This window comes from Pleurodeles waltl, chromosome 8 (assembly GCF_031143425.1).
Source record: "Pleurodeles waltl isolate 20211129_DDA chromosome 8, aPleWal1.hap1.20221129, whole genome shotgun sequence".
Taxonomy (NCBI): domain Eukaryota; kingdom Metazoa; phylum Chordata; class Amphibia; order Caudata; family Salamandridae; genus Pleurodeles; species Pleurodeles waltl.
This window is the reverse complement of record NC_090447.1, coordinates 189087792-189102477: the sequence shown is the minus strand read 5'-3', so window position 1 is coordinate 189102477 and position 14686 is coordinate 189087792. Positions and strand designations below refer to the sequence as shown.

At 35.4% G+C, this 14686-nt stretch overlaps 10 non-coding genes across 10 annotated transcripts; all 10 read right to left on the bottom strand.

The window, feature by feature from the left end:
* Positions 1-5065: 5065 nt before the first annotated feature.
* Positions 5066-5139, bottom strand: TRNAT-AGU (transfer RNA threonine (anticodon AGU)). Its single transcript has one exon. It is a non-coding gene; the product is annotated as a tRNA-Thr (tRNA).
* Positions 5140-5565: 426 nt separating this feature from the next.
* Positions 5566-5638, bottom strand: TRNAT-CGU (transfer RNA threonine (anticodon CGU)). Its single transcript has one exon. It is a non-coding gene; the product is annotated as a tRNA-Thr (tRNA).
* Positions 5639-7088: 1450 nt separating this feature from the next.
* Positions 7089-7162, bottom strand: TRNAT-AGU (transfer RNA threonine (anticodon AGU)). Its single transcript has one exon. It is a non-coding gene; the product is annotated as a tRNA-Thr (tRNA).
* A 426-nt stretch (positions 7163-7588) lies between these two features.
* On the bottom strand, positions 7589-7661 carry TRNAT-CGU (transfer RNA threonine (anticodon CGU)). Its single transcript has one exon. It is a non-coding gene; the product is annotated as a tRNA-Thr (tRNA).
* A 1447-nt stretch (positions 7662-9108) lies between these two features.
* Positions 9109-9182, bottom strand: TRNAT-AGU (transfer RNA threonine (anticodon AGU)). The gene has a single exon. It is a non-coding gene; the product is annotated as a tRNA-Thr (tRNA).
* A 426-nt stretch (positions 9183-9608) lies between these two features.
* On the bottom strand, positions 9609-9681 carry TRNAT-CGU (transfer RNA threonine (anticodon CGU)). The gene has a single exon. It is a non-coding gene; the product is annotated as a tRNA-Thr (tRNA).
* A 1446-nt stretch (positions 9682-11127) lies between these two features.
* On the bottom strand, positions 11128-11201 carry TRNAT-AGU (transfer RNA threonine (anticodon AGU)). The gene has a single exon. It is a non-coding gene; the product is annotated as a tRNA-Thr (tRNA).
* Positions 11202-11627: 426 nt separating this feature from the next.
* Positions 11628-11700, bottom strand: TRNAT-CGU (transfer RNA threonine (anticodon CGU)). Its single transcript has one exon. It is a non-coding gene; the product is annotated as a tRNA-Thr (tRNA).
* Positions 11701-13149: 1449 nt separating this feature from the next.
* TRNAT-AGU (transfer RNA threonine (anticodon AGU)) lies at positions 13150-13223 on the bottom strand. The gene has a single exon. It is a non-coding gene; the product is annotated as a tRNA-Thr (tRNA).
* Positions 13224-13649: 426 nt separating this feature from the next.
* Positions 13650-13722, bottom strand: TRNAT-CGU (transfer RNA threonine (anticodon CGU)). The gene has a single exon. It is a non-coding gene; the product is annotated as a tRNA-Thr (tRNA).
* Between the last annotated feature and the right edge of the window lie 964 nt (positions 13723-14686).

Genomic DNA, 14686 nt, shown 5'->3' with positions numbered 1-14686 from the left:
TAGGTCTCTAGTTTTCAAAAATGTACAGGTTTGGTAGGTTTCCCTAGGTGCCGGCTGAGCTAGAGGCCAAAATCTACAGGTAGGCACTTTGCAAAAAACAGCTCTGTTTTCTGTGATGTGTCCACGTTGTGTTTTGGGGCATTTCCTGTCGCGGGCGCTAGGCCTACCCACACAAGTGAGGTATCATTTTTATCGGGAGACTTGGGGGGACGCTGGGTGGAAGGAAATTTGAGGCTCCTCTCAGATTCCAGAACTTTCTGTCATCGAAATGTGAGGAAAACTTGTTTTTTTAGCCACTTTTTGAGGTTTGCAAAGGATTCTGGGTAACAGAACCTGGTCAGAGCCCCGCGAGTCACCCCATCTTGGATTCCCCTAGGTCTCTAGTTTTCAAAAATGTACAGGTTTGGTAGGTTTCCCTAGGTGCCGGCTGAGCTAGAGGCCAAAATCTACAGGTAGGCACTTTGCAAAAAACAGCTCTGTTTTCTGTGATGTGTCCACGTTGTGTTTTGGGGCATTTCCTGTCGCGGGCGCTAGGCCTACCCACACAAGTGAGGTATCATTTTTATCGGGAGACTTGGGGGGACGCTGGGTGGAAGGAAATTTGAGGCTCCTCTCAGATTCCAGAACTTTCTGTCACCGAAATGTGAGGAAAACTTGTTTTTTTAGCCACTTTTTGAGGTTTGCAAAGGATTCTGGGTAACAGAACCTGGTCAGAGCCCCGCGAGTCACCCCATCTTGGATTCCCCTAGGTCTCTAGTTTTCAAAAATGTACAGGTTTGGTAGGTTTCCCTAGGTGCCGGCTGAGCTAGAGGCCAAAATCTACAGGTAGGCACTTTGCAAAAAACAGCTCTGTTTTCTGTGATGTGTCCACGTTGTGTTTTGGGGCATTTCCTGTCGCGGGCGCTAGGCCTACCCACACAAGTGAGGTATCATTTTTATCGGGAGACTTGGGGGGACGCTGGGTGGAAGGAAATTTGAGGCTCCTCTCAGATTCCAGAACTTTCTGTCACCGAAATGTGAGGAAAACTTGTTTTTTTAGCCACTTTTTGAGGTTTGCAAAGGATTCTGGGTAACAGAACCTGGTCAGAGCCCCGCGAGTCACCCCATCTTGGATTCCCCTAGGTCTCTAGTTTTCAAAAATGTACAGGTTTGGTAGGTTTCCCTAGGTGCCGGCTGAGCTAGAGGCCAAAATCTACATGTAGGCACTTTGCAAAAAAGAGCTCTGTTTTCTGTGATGTGTCCACGTTGTGTTTTGGGGCATTTCCTGTCGCGGGCGCTAGGCCTACCCACACAAGTGAGGTATCATTTTTATCGGGAGACTTGGGGGGACGCTGGGTGGAAGGAAATTTGAGGCTCCTCTCAGATTCCAGAACTTTCTGTCACCGAAATGTGAGGAAAACTTGTTTTTTAGCCACTTTTTGAGGTTTGCAAAGGATTCTGGGTAACAGAACCTGGTCAGAGCCCCGCGAGTCACCCCATCTTGGATTCCCCTAGGTCTCTAGTTTTCAAAAATATACAGGTTTGGTAGGTTTCCCTAGGTGCCGGCTGAGCTAGAGGCCAAAATCTACAGGTAGGCACTTTGCAAAAAACAGCTCTGTTTTCTGTGATGTGTCCACGTTGTGTTTTGGGGCATTTCCTGTCGCGGGCGCTAGGCCTACCCACACAAGTGAGGTATCATTTTTATCGGAAGACTTGGGGGGACGCTGGGTGGAAGGAAATTTGAGGCTCCTCTCAGATTCCAGAACTTTCTGTCACCGAAATGTGAGGAAAACTTGTTTTTTTAGCCACTTTTTGAGGTTTGCAAAGGATTCTGGGTAACAGAACCTGGTCAGAGCCCCGCGAGTCACCCCATCTTGGATTCCCCTAGGTCTCTAGTTTTAAAAAATGTACAGGTTTGGTAGGTTTCCCTATGTGCCGGCTGAGCTAGAGGCCATAATCTACAGGTAGGCACTTTGCAAAAAACAGCTCTGTTTTCTGTGATGTGTCCACGTTGTGTTTCGGGGCATTTCCTGTCGCGGGCACTAGGCCTACCCACACAAGTGAGGTATCATTTTTATCGGGAGACTTGGGGGGACGCTGGGTGGAAGGAAATATGAGGCTCCTCTCAGATTCCAGAACTTTCTGTCACCGAAATGTGAGGAAAACTTGTTTTTTTAGCCACTTTTTGAGGTTTGCAAAGGATTCTGGGTAACAGAACCTGGTCAGAGCCCCGCGAGTCACCCCATCTTGGATTCCCCTAGGTCTCTAGTTTTCAGAAATGTACAGGTTTGGTAGGTTTCCCTAGGTGCCGGCTGAGCTAGAGGCCAAAATCTACAGGTAGGCACTTTGCAAAAAACAGCTCTGTTTTCTGTGATGTGTCCACGTTGTGTTTTGGGGCAATTCCTGTTGCGGGCGCTAGGCCTACCCACACAAGTGAGGTATCATTTTTATCGGGAGACTTGGGGGGACGCTGGGTGGAAGGAAATTTGAGGCTCCTCTCAGATTCCAGAACTTTCTGTCATCGAAATGTGAGGAAAACTTGTTTTTTTAGCCACTTTTTGAGGTTTGCAAAGGATTCTGGGTAACAGAACCTGGTCAGAGCCCCGCGAGTCACCCCATCTTGGATTCCCCTAGGTCTCTAGTTTTCAAAAATGTACAGGTTTGGTAGGTTTCCCTAGGTGCCGGCTGAGCTAGAGGCCAAAATCTACATGTAGGCACTTTGCAAAAAACAGCTCTGTTTTCTGTGATGTGTCCACGTTGTGTTTTGGGGCATTTCCTGTCGCGGGCGCTAGGCCTACCCACACAAGTGAGGTATCATTTTTATCGGGAGACTTGGGGGGACGCTGGGTGGAAGGAAATTTGAGGCTCCTCTCAGATTCCAGAACTTTCTGTCATCGAAATGTGAGGAAAACTTGTTTTTTTTGCCACTTTTTGAGGTTTGCAAAGGATTCTGGGTAACAGAACCTGGTCAGAGCCCCGCGAGTCACCCCATCTTGGATTCCCCTAGGTCTCTAGTTTTAAAAAATGTACAGGTTTGGTAGGTTTCCCTATGTGCCGGCTGAGCTAGAGGCCATAATCTACAGGTAGGCACTTTGCAAAAAACAGCTCTGTATTTTGTCAAAAAATGGGATGTGTCCACGTTGTGTTTTGGGGCATTTCCTGTCGCGGGCGCTAGGCCTACCCACACAAGTGAGGTATCATTTTTATCGGGAGACTTGGGGGAACATAGAATAGCAAAACAAGTGTTATTGCCCCTTATCTTTCTCTACATTTTTTCCTTCCAAATATAAGAGAGTGTGTAAAAAAGACGTCTATTTGAGAAATGCCCTGCAATTCACATGCTAGTATGGGCACCTCGGAATTCAGAGATGTGCAAATAACCACTGCTCCTCAAAACCTTATCTTGATCCCATTTTGGAAATGCAAAGGTTTTCTTGATACCTCTTTTTCACTCTTGATATTTCAGCAAATGAATTGCTGTATACCTAGTATAGAATGAAAACCAACTGCAGGGTGCACCTCATTTATTGGCTCTGGGTACCTAGGGTTCTTGATGAACCTATAAGCCCTTTATATCCCCGCAACCAGAAGAGTCCAGCAGACAAAACGGTATATTGCTTTCAGAAATCTGACATCGCAGGAAAAAGTTACAGAGTAAAACATAAAGAAAAATGGCTGTTGTTTTCAGCTCAATTTCAATATTTTTTTATTTCAGCTGTTATTTTCTGTAGGAAAACCTTGTAGGATCTACACAAATGACCCCTTGCTGAATTCAGAATTTTGTCTAGTTTTCAGAAATGTTTAGCTTTCCAGGATCCAGCATTGGTTTCACACCCATTCCTGTCACTAAGTGGAAGGAGGTTGAAAGCACCAAAAATAGTAAAAATGGGGTATGTCCCAGTAAAATGCCAAATTTGTGTTGGAAAATGTGGTTTTCCGATTCAAGTCTGCCCGTTCCTGAAAGGTGGGAAGATAGTGATTTCAGCACCAGAAACCCTTTGTTGATGGCATTTTCAGGGAAAAAACCACAAGCCTTCTTCGGCTGCCCTTTTTTCCCATTTTTTTGGAAAAAACGAAATTTTCACTGTATTTTGGCTATTTTCTTGGTCTCCTCCAGGGGAAACCACAAACTCTGGGTACCATTAGAATCCCTAGGATGTTGGAAAAAAAGGACGCAAATTTGGCGTGGTTAGCTTATGTGGACAAAAAGTTATGAAGCCCTAAGCGCGAACTACCCCAAATAGCCAAAAAAGGGCTCAGCACTGGGGGGGAAAAGGCCCAGCAGCTAAGAGGTTAATGAGTGACTTACCCTACTTATAGAAGATTGAATTATGTGTTGTGAGTAAAATGCATTGGTTAAATTGAACTCTTAATTTATTTGTCGTCTCTTTCCTTTTCTTTGACATTCTCTTTTCCCCTATTCATTTATGGTATTACTTTCGAATTCTGCAAAACACCAAGTGTTTGTTTCATTTGGAGATCAAGCATTCTAAAGTCAACAGAACACTACTCTTGTTTTTAAGCTTTATTGAACGTTTACTTGAAGAAATTGAATTTTAAAAGTTTGGACTAAATCTAAATTGTTGCTGGAATTTAAACACAGGACATCCTAGTTATGAGACAGGAGCTTTGACCACTAAACAACAGCACCTACTTATCTTACAAATATTGAATAACTGACTTAGTGGATATGACTTGTCCTCAGTGCCTTTAGTGCAGTCTTCTTTATCTGTGGTGAAACGTTGAACAAAAAAGGATTCCCCATCACTTAACAAGAATACCTACGTTTTAGTTAACAAGTACTTATAAAAGTAGATTACATTTTTGTGTGGTTTACAAATAATAATTGTAGAGGAATACATCAGTTGTCTTCACCTCTAAGGTTTTAGTTCATATATACCTTGCTATTTGATTTACTCTTCATTTTACATTCAAAGTTTTGCTTCTGTTACCATTAAAATTCTCTGAATTTTATTTAATATTAAGATGAACTGTCTATTAGTAAAATGACTCAGATTTTTCATTTTTTAATTGTATCAGAGAGAATCTAAGGAAACTAATCTGTAATTTAAGAATAAAAATATCAAGGTGCTGCTGAGATTTGAACTCAGGATCTCCTGTTTACTAGACAGGCGCTTTAACCAGCTAAGCCACAGCACCTGCTTGACAAACGTCACTGGAATAGTTAGCTGAATGGAGTGAAATAGAAATCATTTTTTTTTCATTTTCATTTCTAAGTTCCCACAACTCTCTTCTTAAACACTATAGGTGAGAACACAAAATTTATTTAAAAATTCTTCCTTAAGAGGTGGGTTACCGTTCTTTTAGAATATTGAATTATGTCTTGTGAGTGAAATGCATTACAAAAATTCAACTCTAAATTGAATTTTCTTCTCTTTCCTCTTTGTTATAATTCTCAATTCCCTTATTCATTCATTGCATTGCTTTGAAATTCTGCAAAATACCAAGTGCTTTTTTCATTATGAGATGAAGCATTCTAAAGTGAACAGGACACTACTCTTGTTTTGAAACTGTATTTAATATTTACTTGAAAAAATTAAATTCTATAAGTTTGGAGCAAAACTGAGGTGCTGTTGAGATTTGAACTCAGGATTTCCTGTTTACGAGACAGGCGCTTTAACCACTAAGCCACAGCACCTCTTACTCATAAAGTGATTGAATAACTGACTTAGTTGTCATTATTGCTTTTCAATTCCTTCTGTGGAGTCTTTTTTTATCTGTGTTATTACGTTAAACATAAAAGAATTCCCCATCACTTAAGAAGAGTACCTAAGATTTAGTTAAAAAGTATTCATAAAAGTAGACTACATTTTTCAGTGGCTCACAAATTATTATTGTAGAGGATTGTATCACTTTTCTTCTTCAACTCTAGCACTTTATTTTATATTTATCTTCCTCTTTGATATACCCTTCATTTTACATTCACAGTCTTGCTTCTGTCATCTCGAAAATACTCGGAATTTTATTTAGTATTAAGATTAACTGTTCAATAGTAAGTCACTCAAATTTTTCATTTTAACATTATATCAAAGGATCATCTAATGAAAATAATCTGTTATTTAACTATGAAAAAGAGCACGGTGTTGTGGAGATTTGAACTCAGGATCTCCTGTATATTAGACGGGCAGTCAAAGCAACTAAGCCAGAGAACTTTCATGACAAAGTTTACTGCAAATGCTAGTAGAATGGAGTGCAGTAGAAATCTGTTTTTTTTTTAATTTTATTTTCTAAGTTGATACAACTCTGTTGTCAAACTCTATAGGTGAGAAGATCAAATTTATTTAAGAATACTTCCTTAATGAGTGACTTACCCTACTTATAGAAGATTGAATTATGTGTTGTGAGTAAAATGCATTGGTTAAATTGAACTCTTAATTTATTTGTCGTCTCTTTCCTTTTCTTTGACATTCTCTTTTCCCCTATTCATTTATGGTATTACTTTCGAATTCTGCAAAACACCAAGTGTTTGTTTCATTTGGAGATCAAGCATTCTAAAGTCAACAGAACACTACTCTTGTTTTTAAGCTTTATTGAACGTTTACTTGAAGAAATTGAATTTTAAAAGTTTGGACTAAATCTAAATTGTTGCTGGAATTTAAACACAGGACATCCTAGTTATGAGACAGGAGCTTTGACCACTAAACAACAGCACCTACTTATCTTACAAATATTGAATAACTGACTTAGTGGAGATGACTTGTCCTCAGTGCCTTTAGTGCAGTCTTCTTTATCTGTGGTGAAACGTTGAACAAAAAAGGATTCCCCATCACTTAACAAGAATACCTACATTTTAGTTAACAAGTACTTATAAAAGTAGATTACATTTTTGAGTGGTTTACAAATAATAATTGTAGAGGAATACATCAGTTGTCTTCAACTCTAAGGTTTTAGTTCATATATACCTTGCTATTTGATTTACTCTTCATTTTACATTCAAAATTTTGCTTCTGTTACCATGAAAATTCTCTGAATTTTATTTAATATTAAGATGAACTGTCTATTAGTAAGATGACTCAGATTTTTCATTTTTTAATTGTATCAGAGAGTATCTAAGGAAACTGTTCTGTAATTTAATAATAAAAATATCAAGGTGCTGCTGAGATTTGAACTCAGGATCTCCTGTTTACTAGACAGGTGCTTTAACCAACTAAGCCACAGCACCTGCTTGACAAACGTCACTGGAATAGTTAGCTGAATGGAGTGAAATAGGAATCATTTTTTTTTCATTTTCTTTTCTAAGTTCCCACAACTCTCTTTTTAAACACTATAGGTGAGAACACTAAATTTATTTAAAAATTCTTCCATAAGAGGTGGCTTACCGTTCTTTTAGAATATTGAATTATGTCTTGTGAGTGAAATGCATTACAAAAATTCAACTCTAAATAGAATTTTCTTCTCTTTCCTCTTTGTTATAATTCTCATTTCCCTTATTCATTCATTGCATTGCTTTGAAATTCTGCAAAATACCAAGTGCTTTTTTCATTATGAGATGAAGCATTCTAAAGTGAACAGGACACTACTCTTGTTTTGAAACTGTATTTAATATTTACTTGAAAAAATTCAATTCTATAAGTTTGGAGCAAAACTGAGATGCTACTGAGATTTGAACTCAGGATTTCCTGTTTACGAGACAGACGCTTTAACCACTAAGCCACAGCACCTCTTACTCTTAAAATGATTGAATAACTGACTTAGTTGTCATTATTACTTTTCAATACCTTCTGTGGAGTCTTTTTTATCTGTGTTATTACGTTAAACATAAAAGAATTCCCCATCACTTAAGAAGAGTACCTAAGATTTAGTTAAAAAGTATTCATAAAAGTAGACTACATTTTTCAGTGGCTCACAAATTATTATTGTAGAGGATTGTATCACTTTTCTTCTTTAACTCTAGCACTTTATTTTATATTTATCTTCTTATTTGATATACCCTTCATTTTACATTCACAGTCTTGCTTCTGTCATCTCGAAAATACTCGGAATTTTATTTAGTATTAAGATGAACTGTTCAATTGTAAGTTACTCAAATTTTTCATTTTAACATTATATCAAAGGATCATCTAATGAAAATAATCTGTTATTTAACTATGAAAAAGAGCACGGTGTTGTGGAGATTTGAACTCAGGATCTCCTGTTTATTAGACGGGCAGTCAAAGCAACTAAGCCAGAGAACTTTCATGACAAAGTTTACTGCAATTGCTAGTAGAATGGAGTGCAGTAGAAATCTGTTTTTTTTAAATTTTATTTTCTAAGTTGATACAACTCTGTTGTCAAACTCTATAGGTGAGAAGATCAAATTTATTTAAGAATACTTCCTTAATGAGTGACTTACCCTACTTATAGAAGATTGAATTATGTGTTGTGAGTAAAATGCATTGGTTAAATTGAACTCTTAATTTATTTGTCGTCTCTTTCCTTTTCTTTGACATTCTCTTTTCCCCTATTCATTTATGGTATTACTTTGAATTCTGCAAAACACCAAGTGTTTGTTTCATTTGGAGATCAAGCATTCTAAAGTCAACAGAACACTACTCTTGTTTTTAACCTTTATTGAACGTTTACTTGAAGAAATTGAATTTTAAAAGTTTGGACTAAATCTAAATTGTTGCTGGAATTTAAACACAGGACATCCTAGTTATGAGACAGGAGCTTTGACCACTAAACAACAGCACCTACTTATCTTACAAATATTGAATAACTGACTTAGTGGAGATGACTTGTCCTCAGTGCCTTTAGTGCAGTCTTCTTTATCTGTGGTGAAACGTTGAACAAAAAAGGATTCCCCATCACTTAACAAGAATACCTACATTTTAGTTAACAAGTACTTATAAAAGTAGATTACATTTTTGAGTGGTTTACAAATAATAATTGTAGAGGAATACATCAGTTGTCTTCACCTCTAAGGTTTTAGTTCATATATACCTTGCTATTTGATTTACTCTTCATTTTACATTCAAAGTTTTGCTTCTGTTACCATTAAAATTCTCTGAATTTTATTTAATATTAAGATGAACTGTCTATTAGTAAGATGACTCAGATTTTTCATTTTTTAATTGTATCTGAGAGAATCTAAGGAAACTAATCTGTAATTTAAGAATAAAAATATCAAGGTGCTGCTGAGATTTGAACTCAGGATCTCCTGTTTACTAGACAGGCGCTTTAACCAGCTAAGCCACAGCACCTGCTTGACAAACGTCACTGGAATAGTTAGCTGAATGGAGTGAAATAGAAATCATTTTTTTTTCATTTTCTTTTCTAAGTTCCCACAACTCTCTTCTTAAACACTATAGGTGAGAACACAAAATTTATTTAAAAATTCTTCCTTAAGAGGTGGCTTACCGTTCTTTTAGAATATTGAATTATGTCTTGTGAGTGAAATGCATTACAAAAATTAAACTCTAAATTGAATTTTCTTCTCTTTCCTCTTTGTTATAATTCTCAATTCCCTTATTCATTCATTGCATTGCTTTGAAATTCTGCAAAATACCAAGTGCTTTTTTCATTATGAGATGAAGCATTCTAAAGTGAACAGGACACTACTCTTGTTTTGAAACTGTATTTAATATTTACTTGAAAAAATTCAATTCTATAAGTTTGGAGCAAAACTGAGGTGCTGCTGAGATTTGAACTCAGGATTTCCTGTTTACGGGACAGGCGGTTTAACCACTAAGCCACAGCACCTCTTTCTCCTAAAATGATTGAATAACTGACTTAGTTGTCATTATTGCTTTTCAATACCTTCTGTGGAGTCTTTTTTTATCTGTGTTATTACGTTAAACATAAAAGAATTCCCCATCACTTAAGAAGAGTACCTAAGATTTAGGTAAAAAGTATTCATAAAAGTAGACTACATTTTTCAGTGGCTCACAAATTATTATTGTAGAGGATTGTATCACTTTTCTTCTTCAACTCTAGCACTTTATTTTATATTTATCTTCTTATTTGATATACCCTTCATTTTACATTCACAGTCTTGCTTCTGTCATCTCGAAAATACTCAGAATTTTATTTAGTATTAAGATGAACTGTTCAATTGTAAGTTACTCAAATTTTTCATTTTAACATTATATCAAAGGATCATCTAATGAAAATAATCTGTTATTTAACTATGAAAAAGAGCACGGTGTTGTGGAGATTTGAACTCAGGATCTCCTGTTTATTAGACAGGCAGTCAAAGCAACTAAGCCAGAGAACTTTCATGACAAAGTTTACTGCAATTGCTAGTAGAATGGAGTGCAGTAGAAATCTGTTTTTTTTTTATTTTATTTTCTAAGTTGATACAACTCTGTTGTCAAACTATAGGTGAGAAGATCAAATTTATTTAAGAATACTTCCTTAATGAGTGACTTACCCTACTTATAGAAGATTGAATTATGTGTTGTGAGTAAAATGCATTGGTTAAATTGAACTCTTAATTTATTTGTCGTCTCTTTCCTTTTCTTTGACATTCTCTTTTCCCCTATTCATTTATGGTATTACTTCAAATTATGCAAAACACCAAGTGTTTGTTTCATTTGGAGATCAAGCATTCTAAAGTCAACAGAACACTACTCTTGTTTTTAAGCTTTATTGAACGTTTACTTGAAGAAATTGAATTTTAAAAGTTTGGACTAAATCTAAATTGTTGCTGGAATTTAAACACAGGACATCCTAGTTATGAGACAGGAGCGTTGACGACTAAACAACAGCACCTACTTATCTTACAAATATTGAATAACTGACTTAGTGGAGATGACTTGTCCTCAGTGCCTTTAGTGCAGTCTTCTTTATCTGTGGTGAAACGTTGAACAAAAAAAGGATTCCCCATCACTTAACAAGAATACCTACATTTTAGTTAACAAATACTTATAAAAGTAGATTACATTTTTGAGTGGTTTATAAATAATAATTGTAGAGGAATACATCAGTTGTCTTCAACTCTAAGGTTTTAGTTCTTATATACCTTGCTATTTGATTTACTCTTAATTTTACATTCAAAGTTTTGCTTCTGTTACCATTAAAATCTCTTAATTTTATTTAATATTAAGATGTACTGTCTATTAGTAGGATGACTCAGATTTTTCATTTTTTAATTGTATCAGAGAGTATCTAAGGAAACTGATCTGTAATTTAAGAATACAAATATCAAGGTGCTGCTGAGATTTGAACTCAGGATCTCCTGTTTACTAGACAGGCGCTTTAACCAGCTAAGCCACAGTACCTGCTTGACAAACATCACTGGAATAGTTAGCTGAATGGAGTGAAATAGAAATCATTTTTTTTTCATTTTCTTTTCTAAGTTCCCACAACTCTCTTCTTAAACACTATAGGTGAGAACACAAAATTTATTTAAAAATTCTTCCTTAAGAGGTGGGTTACCGTTCTTTTAGAATATTGAATTATGTCTTGTGAGTGAAATGCATTACAAAAATTAAACTCTAAATTGAATTTTCTTCTCTTTCCTCTTTGTTATAATTCTCAATTCCCTTATTCATTCATTGCATTGCTTTGAAATTCTGCAAAATACCAAGTGCTTTCTTCATTATGAGATGAAGCATTCTAAAGTGAACAGGACACTACTCTTGTTTTGAAACTGTATTTAATATTTACTTGAAAAAATTCAATTCTATAAGTTTGGAGCAAAACTGAGGTGCTGCTGAGATTTGAACTCAGCATTTCCTGTTTACGAGACAGGCGCTTTAACCACTAAGCCACAGCACCTCTTACTCTTAAAATGATTGAATAACTGACTTAGTTGCCATTATTGCTTTTCAATACCTTCTGTGGAGTCTTTTTTTATCTGTGTTATTACGTTAAACATAAAAGAATTCCCCATCACTTAAGAAGAGTACCTAAGATTTAGTTAAAAAGTATTCATAAAAGTAGACTACATTTTTCAGTGGCTCACAAATTATTATTGTAGAGGATTGTATCACTATTCTTCTTCAACTCTAGCACATTATTTTATATTTATCTTCCTCTTTGATATACCCTTCATTTTACATTCACAGTCTTGCTTCTGTCATCTCGAAAATACTCGGAATTTTATTTAGTATTAAGATGAACTGTTCAATAGTAAGTTACTCAAATTTTTCATTTTAACATTATATCAAAGGATCATCTAATGAAAAGAATCTGTTATTTAACTATGAAAAAGAGCACGGTGTTGTGGAGATTTGAACTCAGGATCTCCTGTTTATTAGACTGGCAGTCAAAGAAACTAAGCCAGGGAACTTTCATGACAAAGTTTACTGCAATTGCTAGTAGAATGGAGTGCAGTAGAAATCTGATTTTTTTAAATTTTATTTTCTAAGTTGATACAACTCTGTTGTCAAACTCTATAGGTGAGAAGATCAAATTTATTTAAGAATACTTCCTTAATGAGTGACTTACCCTACTTATAGAAGATTGAATTATGTGTTGTGAGTAAAATGCATTGGTTAAATTGAACTCTTAATTTATTTGTGGTCTCTTTCCTTTTCTTTGACATTCTCTTTTCACCTATTCATTTATGGTATTACTTTCGAATTCTGCAAAACACCAAGTGTTTGTTTCATTTGGAGATCAAGCATTCTAAAGTCAACAGAACACTACTCTTGTTTTTAAGCTTTATTGAACGTTTACTTGAAGAAATTGAATTTTAAAAGTTTGGACTAAATCTAAATTGTTGCTGGAATTTAAACACAGGACATCCTAATTATGAGACAGAAGCTTTGACCACTAAACAACAGCACCTACTTATCTTACAAATATTGAATAACTGACTTAGTGGAGATGACTTGTCCTCAGTGCCTTTAGTGCAGTCTTCTTTATCTGTGGTGAAACGTTGAACAAAAAAGGATTCCCCATCACTTAACAAGAATACCTACATTTTAGTTAACAAGTACTTATAAAAGTAGATTACATTTTTGAGTGGTTTACAAATAATAATTGTAGAGGAATACATCAGTTGTCTTCACCTCTAAGGTTTTAGTTCATATATACCTTGCTATTTGATTTACTCTTCATTTTACATTCAAAGTTTTGCTTCTGTTACCATTAAAATTCTCTGAATTTTATTTAATATTAAGATGAACTGTCTATTAGTAAGATGACTGAGATTTTTCATTTTTTAATTGTATCTGAGAGAATCTAAGGAAACTAATCTGTAATTTAAGAATAAAAATATCAAGGTGCTGCTGAGATTTGAACTCAGGATCTCCTGTTTACTAGACAGGCGCTTTAACCAGCTAAGCCACAGCACCTGCTTGACAAACGTCACTGGAATAGTTAGCTGAATGGAGTGAAATAGAAATCATTTTTTTTTCATTTTCTTTTCTAAGTTCCCACAACTCTCTTCTTAAACACTATAGGTGAGAACACAAAATTTATTTAAAAATTCTTCCTTAAGAGGTGGCTTACCGTTCTTTTAGAATATTGAATTATGTCTTGTGAGTGAAATGCATTACAAAAATTAAACTCTAAATTGAATTTTCTTCTCTTTCCTCTTTGTTATAATTCTCAATTCCCTTATTCATTCATTGCATTGCTTTGAAATTCTGCAAAATACCAAGTGCTTTTTTCATTATGAGATGAAGCATTCTAAAGTGAACAGGACACTACTCTTGTTTTGAAACTGTATTTAATATTTACTTGAAAAAATTCAATTCTATAAGTTTGGAGCAAAACTGAGGTGCTGCTGAGATTTGAACTCAGGATTTCCTGTTTACGAGACAGGCGGTTTAACCACTAAGCCACAGCACCTCTTTCTCCTAAAATGATTGAATAACTGACTTAGTTGTCATTATTGCTTTTCAATACCTTCTGTGGAGTCTTTTTTTATCTGTGTTATTACGTTAAACATAAAAGAATTCCCCATCACTTAAGAAGAGTACCTAAGATTTAGTTAAAAAGTATTCATAAAAGTAGACTACATTTTTCAGTGGCTCACAAATTATTATTGTAGAGGATTGTATCACTTTTCTTCTTCAACTCTAGCACTTTATTTTATATTTATCTTCTTATTTGATATACCCTTCATTTTACATTCACAGTCTTGCTTCTGTCATCTCGAAAATACTCAGAATTTTATTTAGTATTAAGATGAACTGTTCAATTGTAAGTTACTCAAATTTTTCATTTTAACATTATATCAAAGGATCATCTAATGAAAATAATCTGTTATTTAACTATGAAAAAGAGCACGGTGTTGTGGAGATTTGAACTCAGGATCTCCTGTTTATTAGACAGGCAGTCAAAGCAACTAAGCCAGAGAACTTTCATGACAAAGTTTACTGCAATTGCTAGTAGAATGGAGTGCAGTAGAAATCTGTTTTTTTTAAATTTTATTTTCTAAGTTGATACAACTCTGTTGTCAAACTCTATAGGTGAGAAGATCAAATTTATTTAAGAATACTTCCTTAATGAGTGACTTACCCTACTTATAGAAGATTGAATTATGTGTTGTGAGTAAAATGCATTGGTTAAATTGAACTCTTAATTTATTTGTCGTCTCTTTCCTTTTCTTTGACATTCTCTTTTCCCCTATTCATTTATGGTATTACTTCAAATTATGCAAAACACCAAGTGTTTGTTTCATTTGGAGATCAAGCATTCTAAAGTCAACAGAACACTACTCTTGTTTTTAAGCTTTATTGAACGTTTACTTGAAGAAATTGAATTTTAAAAGTTTGGACTAAATCTAAATTGTTGCTGGAATTTAAACACA